Source organism: Amphibalanus amphitrite, unplaced genomic scaffold (genome assembly GCF_019059575.1).
Source record: "Amphibalanus amphitrite isolate SeventyFive unplaced genomic scaffold, NRLGWU_Aamphi_draft 000134F_arrow, whole genome shotgun sequence".
Taxonomy (NCBI): domain Eukaryota; kingdom Metazoa; phylum Arthropoda; class Thecostraca; order Balanomorpha; family Balanidae; genus Amphibalanus; species Amphibalanus amphitrite.
In genome coordinates, this window is record NW_024881629.1 from 432,099 (window position 1) to 442,371 (window position 10,273).

The 10,273-nt window shown below is 51.8% G+C and overlaps 1 protein-coding gene across 1 annotated transcript in view; it reads left to right on the forward strand.

Moving 5' to 3' along the window:
- Nucleotides 1–10,273, forward strand: part of LOC122382133 (protein fem-1 homolog B-like) — a 70,110-nt gene that overhangs the window by 1,985 nt on the left and 57,852 nt on the right. The window lies entirely within an intron of this gene.

Genomic DNA, 10,273 nt, shown 5'->3' on the forward strand with positions numbered 1-10,273 from the left:
CCCCGCTCAACAACTTTTTTATCTGAGTCAATTTTGAGTCAACACACTTGACTCAACAAAAAATTGGAGTCAAGTTTGAGTCAACCCATATTTTCATTGGGCCGCTTGAGTCATGAGTCGAGTCAAGGGAAAAAAATCAGCTCCGTGTTTGAGTCAGAGTTGAGTCAGGGCTTTCTGAAGTTGAATGATGAGTCGAGTCGGCAAATTTTTTTGAGTCGAGCACAACCCTGCTCATATGTATCGTGGGATGCCCCTTAACGCACCGACTTGCGAACCGTACGAACGCTGCTACACGATGACTACACGATCAGGATGGTACCGCCTTTAGGCAGCGCCAAGGGTCCAGCGCACCGCGGTGGCAAGCGTCATTCTTTATTACGAGCGAGTGCGAAACGAGTCTTTCAACATGACGGAAATCTCAGTATGAGCGATCCGGCTGGCCCGGCCCGGCCTGTAACGATTCTGAGAGGCCTATCTCGGCAGCCGCTGGGGCGATTGACATGCGGTAATTCTGTCAGGAAGTTCCGTACTTTCTGCCAAAGATCGGACACTCTCGATGCGTGTGGGTCCCCCACTGCACGTGCAAAATGCAAAGAACAAGTGTCAGATTTGTTCCCATACAATAACTCGGAATCACCGGCGCGGTCTCGCTTAAACTTGGCATGTAGGTAGGCAGTAGGCACCCACCAGGCAATGTTTTCCCATGGGTTCCGGACCGGTCGGTAGGGTGCCGCTTCCAGATCTCTAGAACACGGCTGAGCCGATTGCCAACAAATTTGGCACACTGCTAGTGACTGGTTAGTAGGGTGCAGTGCACAAGCCAGGTAGAAGTACCCGCTCGCCATTCCGCACGTGCAGGGCTCACTCTCTCATACGCTCGTTATTCGCCCAAAAAGGCGTTTTGGTGATAATGGGCTAAGTTGTACCTTGTACCTATCTCGGCCGGCACTTTGTCTGCCGTATCACTAATGATCACACGGTATTCACAGCAGCAATCGTCTATCTCGATAGTTCGGTTGCTGAATCGGTGCGTGTTTCAGTAAGTGACGGTGGTTCCTTACTCGTCGGTAATGCCGCTCGGGAGACCTTTAGTCCGTAACTGATCCCATGTGCATGATCCTGCTGTCGGGCAGCTTTTGGACGGCGAACGCGATCGCGACTACCCGGACAGCAGAGGCGATGCTGGAAGTTGGATCCATTTTCCAGTTCGGCGTCTTAGATGGCTAGGCCAACGCGTCTTAGCTGCTTGAACGCTTAGGCCGAGTGTCGCCCGCACGGGTCAGTCGGATGCCTCGCATCGTACTTTCGCGCGTGTATTTGTATTTGTATTTGTATTTAACATCTGGGGGGCATCCACAGGTAGTTGTGGCTATTACGCTCCCGCGTCATATGAGAAGGGAACAAAAAGACATCACACTCAACATATCACACAAAACTCACCAAAACGCATGGCTATGCCTGAATATATACAGCTGATATACATGTAACCAATATGCATAAGCCTAAATCAGTGTTGAAAGCGACGTTTGAGCGATGATTTGAACTTGTTTGTTGACATGTCCGGAAAATCACTGGGCAGAGCGTTGTACTGCATGGCTGCACGGTAGCTGAACCTTCGCCGCCCCGCCTCTGTGTGGATGCCAGGTAGCCACAGCCTGCTATCCCGTCTAGTCGCTCGCTCGCGCATCTCCTCATTTCGGCGAAACATAGCGGCAATGTCTGCTGGCTCGCCCGTTCGGATAACCTTGTGCAGTAGCACCAGCGTATCGTACGACGATAGGTCACCAGTCGAGAGCCACCCCAGCGCGTCCCTTACATCAGCCACGTGTTCATACTTGCGACGGCCAGACACAACCCTTGCGGCAAAATTAATGACCTTATCAAGTCGTGCGAGGTTCCCTTTCGAGCAGTTCCCGTAAACGGGCAGGCAGTACCGCACATGTGAGAGAACAAGGGCAGTCACAAGCGTCACAATCGTATCCTCGGGTATGTAGTGGCGCACCTGGCTCAATCCTATCAGCGCTCCGAAACATTTACCCACAATGGCAGCAACATGGTCATCCCAGGTGAGGTAAGAATCGAAGGTCACGCCCAGATTCTTGACCTTTTGACACGGTTTCAAGACGGCATCTCTAAATCTTACATTTATGTCAGGCAGGTTACGCATGCTCTGCCGGCTGCCAAACGCAATCAATTCAGTCTTGGTGGCATTGACTTTCAACCCATTGGCCGCAAACCAGTCACTGAGGGTTGCCAGGGTCGTCTCCATTCTAGTCACTGTGTCGCTCACCGCTGTCCTACGTCCACTGACGAGCACCTGCGTATCGTCAGCGTACTGAACGATACGCGCATCAAGGGCATGCAGGCTCATGTCGTTCGCAAAGCAAGTGAACAACAAAGGCCCGAGGGCCGAGCCTTGGAACACACCAACATGGTTTGGCAGTGACTTGGAGAGTACGCGGTGACCCCTACCATCACTGATACATACACTCTGTGTGTGGCCCTCAAGATATGAGCGGAACCACCCAGCGTCAATCCCAAGTAGTTGGAGCTTGTCAAGTAATTTAGAATGGTTGATGATATCAAAGCATTTACTTAGGTCAATGAGACACAGGAGAGAAATTTCGCTGTTGTCCATGGCTGAGAGTATACTATCGGAGACGTTAATAAGAGCGGAAGCAGTCGAATGGTTGGGCCGAAATCCATGTTGACTGTCCGAGAGAAGAAAGTTGCTAGAGAGGTAATAATGGAGCTGACGCTGGACGATCCGCTCAGTGATCTTGGCGATGACGGGCACAAGCGATATCGGCCTATAATTGGCCGGCAAAGTCGGGTCACCTGACTTGAAAATGGGTCGCACCACAGAATGCTTCCAAGAGCCAGGGAAGTCGTTTCGGGTCAGACAGTTGTTAATAACATGTTGTAAGATCGGACCAATCACATCAAAACACAGCTTAACTATCTTGATCGACACCCCGTCGAGTCCACATGCAGAGGTGCCTCGCATGGAGAACACCACCCTGCGCAGCATATCGATGTCCACAGGCCGGACCGCGAACCCGCACGAGCCCACACGCGGCAGCCGGCACGGTACTACGCGGTCACCGTCTCGCTCCCGCACCTCACGCGCCACCCGCGGCCCGACCTGGACAAAGTACGAGTTCATCTCGTCTGCCCCAACAGACGGGAGCACTGCCTGTGATTTCTTGCCAGCGACCACTGACCGTAAGTTGCGCCACGTAGAGCGGGGGCCTTGTTCCCTGATCTTGTTGTTCCCTGATCTTGTGTAGGGCTTAATGTACGTTCGCTCGTTGTCATTCAAATCGGCCGTTTACTGGCTTGGTATCTTGCGCTTCTAAGAGTACATGAAAGGAATGCCGTAATGATGTCAAGTCTCATTCTCGTCAACGCGGATATCCGGCTGAATGCGGCCTGGCCACCCAACCGCTGCCGTTCCAAATCGCCGTCCGTATTGTGACTGCTATACTAACGTTTCCATCACCGTCCGGGCGTACTTAATCGTTTCCCACAGTCTGGCTCCCGACCCATGCCGTTTAGCGACAAGACTATGATCGTTTCACCGTCTGGGTGAGCTCAATCGTCGTCGTCTCATCAGGCTATGCCACGGGGTGCAGTCTTGCGACGCGGCCGCTTACGTTTCCGATCGACCGCTTCGACGTGTTTAATTACGGAGCGAGCGAAGCGAGCGTAGTCTTTCCTTAGATTAACGGAAATTTCTGAGTATGAGCGGCCGGCCGGCCGGCCGTGCGGACGCTTTTGCGAGGCTTATATCTCAGCAACCACTTGACCGATTTACACGCGGCAATTTTTGTAGGGTAGCTTCATTCCTTCTACCAAGTATTGGACTATTCCCGATGCATGTGGGTGACCCCTTATGCACGTGTCACGTGCAAAACGAAGAGGTGTCAGTTTTGTAATTGTTGCAATATCTCGGTAACTACTTGGCCGATTGCGCTGAAAGTTGGCATGTAGGTAGGCACCTACTAGGCACTGCATATCCATGTGCCAGAGTTGGGGTGCTGCTGCACGTGCGCACGTGCAGGGGTCGGTTCCAGATCTGGAGAACGGCTGGACCGATGGCGCTCAAATTTGGTACACGGTTAGGGACCAGTTAGTAGGGTGCCGTGCACAAGTCAGTTGGGACCCATTTTGCACGTGCGCACGTGCAGGGTGCCGCTTCCAGATCTCGAGAACGGCTGGGCCGATTGTGCTCAAATTTGGCACATCGCTAGAGACCAGTTAGTAATGTGCCGTGCACAAGTCAGTTGGAGGTACCCCCTCGAAATTTCGCACGTGCAAGGCCCACCCTCTCGCTCGCTCCGTTAGTCGCCCCAAAAGGCGTTATACTGGTGTAGTCTAGTTTAGTTTATTGATAAAACATCTACGGGCATGGTCACACAATGACGGACACAGTCTTAATTAAAGATGGTAGGCATGGTACGGATGAAATCATGGGCTAAGGCAAACCAAGGTTTATAAGTACAATAAAGGTGACACAGATATGGATATATGTGTTGTGACACAGGTATAAAAAGGAGGATTTAATTATACGACGGACCAAGTGACGTTCGAGTGGATATACGCAGCTACCCGGTTTCGTCAATCTGCACAGCAACTGAGGCGGTCTGCTAGCCCCACTGCTAAGTTTCTAGCGCCCGCAAAACGCTTATCGTTTAGTCAGTCTGGCTGTTCGACTGGTAAACTCTGTCCATCCGATTGTTAGCGTTTTCGACCACCGCCTCTGGCTGCGTCTCATTGTCCTCGGTAGTCCAGCTATGCCACGGGATGGCCGAACCAGCGCGGGCTGGCGGCCCGGCGGCGCTGCCGGAAGCGGGTTTTGTCTGAGTGCGTGGACGGAGGTGACAACAATGGATTCAGCAGCAATCCCCATGCTGCCATAACAGGTGCCGTTTCCGTCAGGGTATTCCGGACGTACCGTGAGTATCAGACTGGCTACTCCGCTTCGCAGTCCTGGCGAACCGGCTGTCGACGTTTCTAACCGGCCAGAATGTATATCCGACCGACAGCACTGCGCCCCAATCGTGAGTCTTGTCAGACCGGCTACTCAGCATTGCAGTCCTAGCGAACCGGCTGCCGACGTTTCTTACAGACCACACTGTTTATCCGACAGACAGAACTGTCTCAATCGTGAGTCTATCAGACTGGCTACCCAGCATTGCAGTCCTGGCGAACCGGCTGCCGACGTTTCTTACCGACCACATTGTATATCCGACCGACAGCACTGCGCCTCAATCGCGATTATCAGACCGGCTACTCAGCATTGCAGTCCTAGCGAACCGGCTGCCGACGTTTCTTACAGACCACACTGGTTCCGACCGACAGAACTGCGCCTCAATCATGAGTATCAGACTGGCTACCCAGCATTGCAGTCCTGGCGAACCGGCTGCCGACGTTTCTTACCGACCACATTGTATATCCGACCGACAGAACTGTGCCTCAATCATGAGTATCAGACTGGCTACCCAGCATTGCAGTCCTGGCGACCCGGCTGCCGACGTTTTCTTACCGACCACATTGTATATCCGACCGACAGAACTGCGCCTCAATCGTGAGTATCAGACTGGCTACTCAGTGTTGCAGTCCTGGCGACCCGGCTGCCGACGTTTTTACCGACCACACTGTTTATCCGACCGACAGTACTGCGCCTCAATCATGAGCATCAGACTGGCTACCCAGCATTGCAGTCTTGGCGAACCGGCTGCCGACGTTTCTTACCGACCACATTGTATATCCGACCGACAGAACTGCGCCTCGTGAGTCGATCAGAATGGCTACCCAGCATTGGGTCGTGGCGAACCGGCTGCTGATGTTTCCGATCGAACCCATTGCGTACGACCGGCCGCACTGTGTGTCAACTAGTACGGTCAGCCGTTGGGGTGGTGGCTGTCTTGTAAGCCGTTATGACCGATCGTAGACGGTCGTTCCTGTAACCGCATTTGGCTCAGACCTCCATCGTTCATCTTCCCGATGGACCGGCAGCACCAGACTGCCGTTTCCATGATGCTGGTAGTGGTCGAACAGAGTGGTCCAGTCAGCTGCGCTGCAGTGACTGGCGATAGATCGTGGCCCGTCCCTACAGGCGTTTATCAGTAGAGCCGGTGGTGGCGACATCTCGTTCTCTACGATGCGTTCCGACCGCCTACCCTGCACATACTTAATCGCTCCGTTAGTCTGGCTATGTGGCTGATTACGCTCTCGGATGACCTGACTGCACGTTCCCGGAGCGTACATGCATGTTTTCTGGGTGTTCACAATGTATGTGCAGGTGTCCCGACGAATACGCAACAATGTGATCCAGCTGTCGCGTCCACAAATGCGTGGCTGTTGTTTTGATAGTGCCTAATAGTTTTACCACCCAAATACTAGCATTTTGTCTCGACCGCCCGTGCTGGTAGTTGGATGCTCCGACGACTAATATTATGGACCGACCGCCGAGTCCGACCGATAATCCGGCCTTCGCATGACCACTACCTATCGTTATATACAGCTTACGATACCTGTGTGCAACTGCGCGGGGGATGTTTAACCATCCAATGCAGTCCAGATCTCTTACTGACTACAGTTTCTTTAGTCGCTGTTGTCAGTCCGGCTCCAACTAGCCCAGTCCGGCACCGAGACCTGGCTACTCTTCCGACCACTCCCATGGAGTGTTTCACAGACTGTTTCATCGGTCTCGACAGGCGGAATCTTCGACTCAACAGTTTGGCTATTTGACTGCTAATGTTGGCCCGACCGACGTGTTTACTCGCCCAGTATTTTAGCCTTCCGGCTGCTATACGATCCCCGCCGACCGCTGAGTGCGTCAAACTGTCCCCCCTGGCTCTCCGTGTGGTCGCAGCCTGGTTTGCCCACTTCTGTTCTGTTTCCAACAGACCAGAACAAATATGCATTAATCGTTCATGCAGTCTGGCTCTGCTACTATCACGTGTAGGCCGCCCACATTGTGCGTTTCATTGGTTTCAGACGTTTGAGAACAACGACTGACGACGCCGTCGATCGACTACGGTGTGATCAACTGTATCATTGTCCGGCTCGCAGCGGCTTGTGCTTCCCCCTATGATTATTTTACGATCGATCGTGGTGGATTCACAGTTGCCGGCACCCTGCATCCATCTCACTGCAGTCTGGCTCATCATCGACCACTGATGCCGGTGTACCTTAACCGGTCTTCAACGCCTGAACCTCAGACTGCCCACAGTTTTGCGTTTGTCTGCTCGTGCCTGACACCTGCACGGCTTCGAATTGTCGGCTCGTCTGTCTGCAATCTAGTAACCCACTGCACCGTTATTGACCGATCGTTGTGTGTTGCACCGTTCTCGGCAAGCTGGTTTCGACCGATCGCAGTGTAGCCAGCCGACTTCTAGGCCGGACGACCGTAACTGGTGTTAATTCAGTCTATGCAGTTGTGTGATCTTGACTGACGAACAGTCTGCTCTCCGACTGCTAACGTTCCCGACTAACCACAATGGGTGGTGACCGTTCCCGGCCGCCCAGCTCTTCAACTTAAAACAGTCTGACCATCCCACAGCCACCACAGCGGAGTAACACAAATCGACGCGCCACTACGACGCCATCTGCTTGTACCCGCGCGGCAATGTGACATGCGTATCTATGACAGAAATGTTCCCGACTTCGTCACGCGGCGACTCGCGTTGGTTCCACCTCCTGCAACTGAGCACTCAGGTCTGATGGCCAATATCCGGCGTGGTTTCTTCTACCATGTTTCGTCGTGAAACAGGCGGCCCCAATCGGGTCCGAAGAAGAATGTGGAACGGACGAAATGGCTTATACGGTACGTACCATTGGCTTATAACATACGCGTTTATATGCCTACATATATACCCGCACACAGTCTCGCAAACATTCTGTCCTGTCGGGTGTCATTGGCGCCTGGAAGGTGAATAGGATATAAGGGAGAGAGAGACGGCCGGCCGATAAACAGCCAACACATGAGTATGCTATGGAGCATACGATGCCGAAGCGTTACGGGATTAACTAAAGATAACGCCAGTTATATGCCAGTTAATGGTAACGCCGCATCCTTGCTCAAACGCGTATCCGCGGTTGGCCTCTAGAGCCGCGCCGGCCGGCACTGTCGAGCGGTGTTCCGACCTGACCTCGCCGGAGGGTTCGTGACGTCACCGCGGGCCGCCGTGAGCGGGACGGCTGAGGTCCACTCAACGCGGCCCGGGCGAGTGAAGCGGACCAGCAGCGGTCGCTGCCGAGCACGTTTTCCTCCACCCACCCCTCCAACCATCTGCGTTGGTTTTACTTACCTTCATTTCCTTACCTCGTCGACCGTCTCCTCTCTCTCTTAACGATCGCCTGGAAGGTGAATAGGATATAAGGGAGAGAGAGACGGCCGGCCGATAAACAGCCAACACATGAGTATGCTATGGAGCATACGATGCCGAAGCGTTACGGGATTAACTAAAGATAACGCCAGTTATCCCAGGGGTGCGTTTTCCCCACAGTTACCCTATGCCGCGGAATACAAACAGAAAATGTAGCGGCCATATTTCTGATTTCAATGCGAAACAATACTGCAAGCACTATAATATAGCGCGCTGGCGTTTAGTGATGACGTCTTACCTTAGCATCGGAGATTCCGTTTAACTCGCCGCTTCAGTGAAGCGCGCTGAAGCGGAGTGAAGGGCGTAGGTACCGTGAAACAGGGCCCAGCTCTGAAAAGCACAAAACCCTGTCTTTTCCCGTAGCCATGAACACTGAACAGTTATTGAACAAATTATTTAATGTTTCTCGTTAAATCCATGTAAGATTCCTAACAAAAACGTATTGCGGAGAAGGTAATTTTGTGAGAAGTTCACGTTTTGACTGGGTGGCAAATGTTGGCCACGGGGGGCAATCCGCTCCACTGGGGAGGCAATTGCCCCCCCCCCCCCAGTTAACATGTTAGACGAGGCCCTGGTGCGGTGAGTGCTTGGGGGGGGGGGCTGGTTGGCCTGTCCTACGGACGGGCTCAGCCTCGGTGACTCACCAGGGTGCTCGCCCAGACCAATGTCTCCCCCCCCCCCTAATTCCTATCATCCGTCTGGCCCTGAAATGGTTTCGTCAGACCGAAAGGGCCTTACCCAACAAAACAAACAAATAAATCAGTAAAAAGAAGAAAAAAACAAAGAAATGAGTTCCGATTTCGCTTACAATTCATATTTATGACTTATCGGTTATGCCTACCTAATACATCTACCAGACCAGACGCAGATAGATACCAACAAATCTAACAAGAATATCAAATCGTTTAAATCATAACTTAGCTTATTGCTGAAAAGAGCCTATTGCGAATGAAATCCGGTAATCAGTGTCCGATCCTGTTCGCGCCCGGTTCCCGGTTTTTAATATACTCGCTCCAAGGCGGTAGTATGATTGTGTCCCTCGAGGGGCGGAGGGGAGGGGGCGATTTCATGCCCTCTAACCCCTCTAATTCGGCTCGTAGTTTTAGAGTAGTGACACGGCACGAAGTGACACGCCGTGAGCGTTCATGAAGAACATGCCTATCAGTCAATTTGTTAGACAAAGTCAAATACCAGGTCATTAAAGGTCATTAAAAGTCACACCATCAGAGACCATTAAAAATAAGGTCATCAGAGGTAATCAAAGGTAATCAAAGGTCAAATTTTCCCGCTAGGTATTGACGTCTGGGATAAGAGGGCTCATAGCTGATGAAATAATTATGAAGCTAGAGCATCGACGGAAAAAGTATTCGTCCCTGGACTTCACCTAAGGTCGACGGCTCAGCCTCCAGAGAACAAAAACTGTCCAAATTGACGTTTTTAAAAATGTTTTTCTGCAATAACTTTGGCACAAAAATTGTTTGATATTGATCTTTGCGGCATCGTGCTTCTATCGCTGTGATGCGATGAATGAACTATGAGTTGACCTTAAGAGGTCAACTCTAATACTTAACCTGAGAAAAAAGTCAAATATTTAGCCAGACAAGATCTTGTTGCGCAACAGACCTCTTTTCACCGCGTTTCGATAAAAATATTGTCATAAATTTTGGTGAACTTTCATGACCTAAGATGACTTTAGAGGTGTAAGGTTGTCTCCCAGGTGCAATTACTCGAATTATGCAGAATTAAATACCTATTAATGCTTTGCACGACGTTTGAGAGTGTTGAGTGTGACTAGGTCGCTCCGTCCGTAAACGACGCAGTCTAACTTCTTCCATTGACTAACAATGGAGAGGCTGCAATAATTGACATGTTCTTAG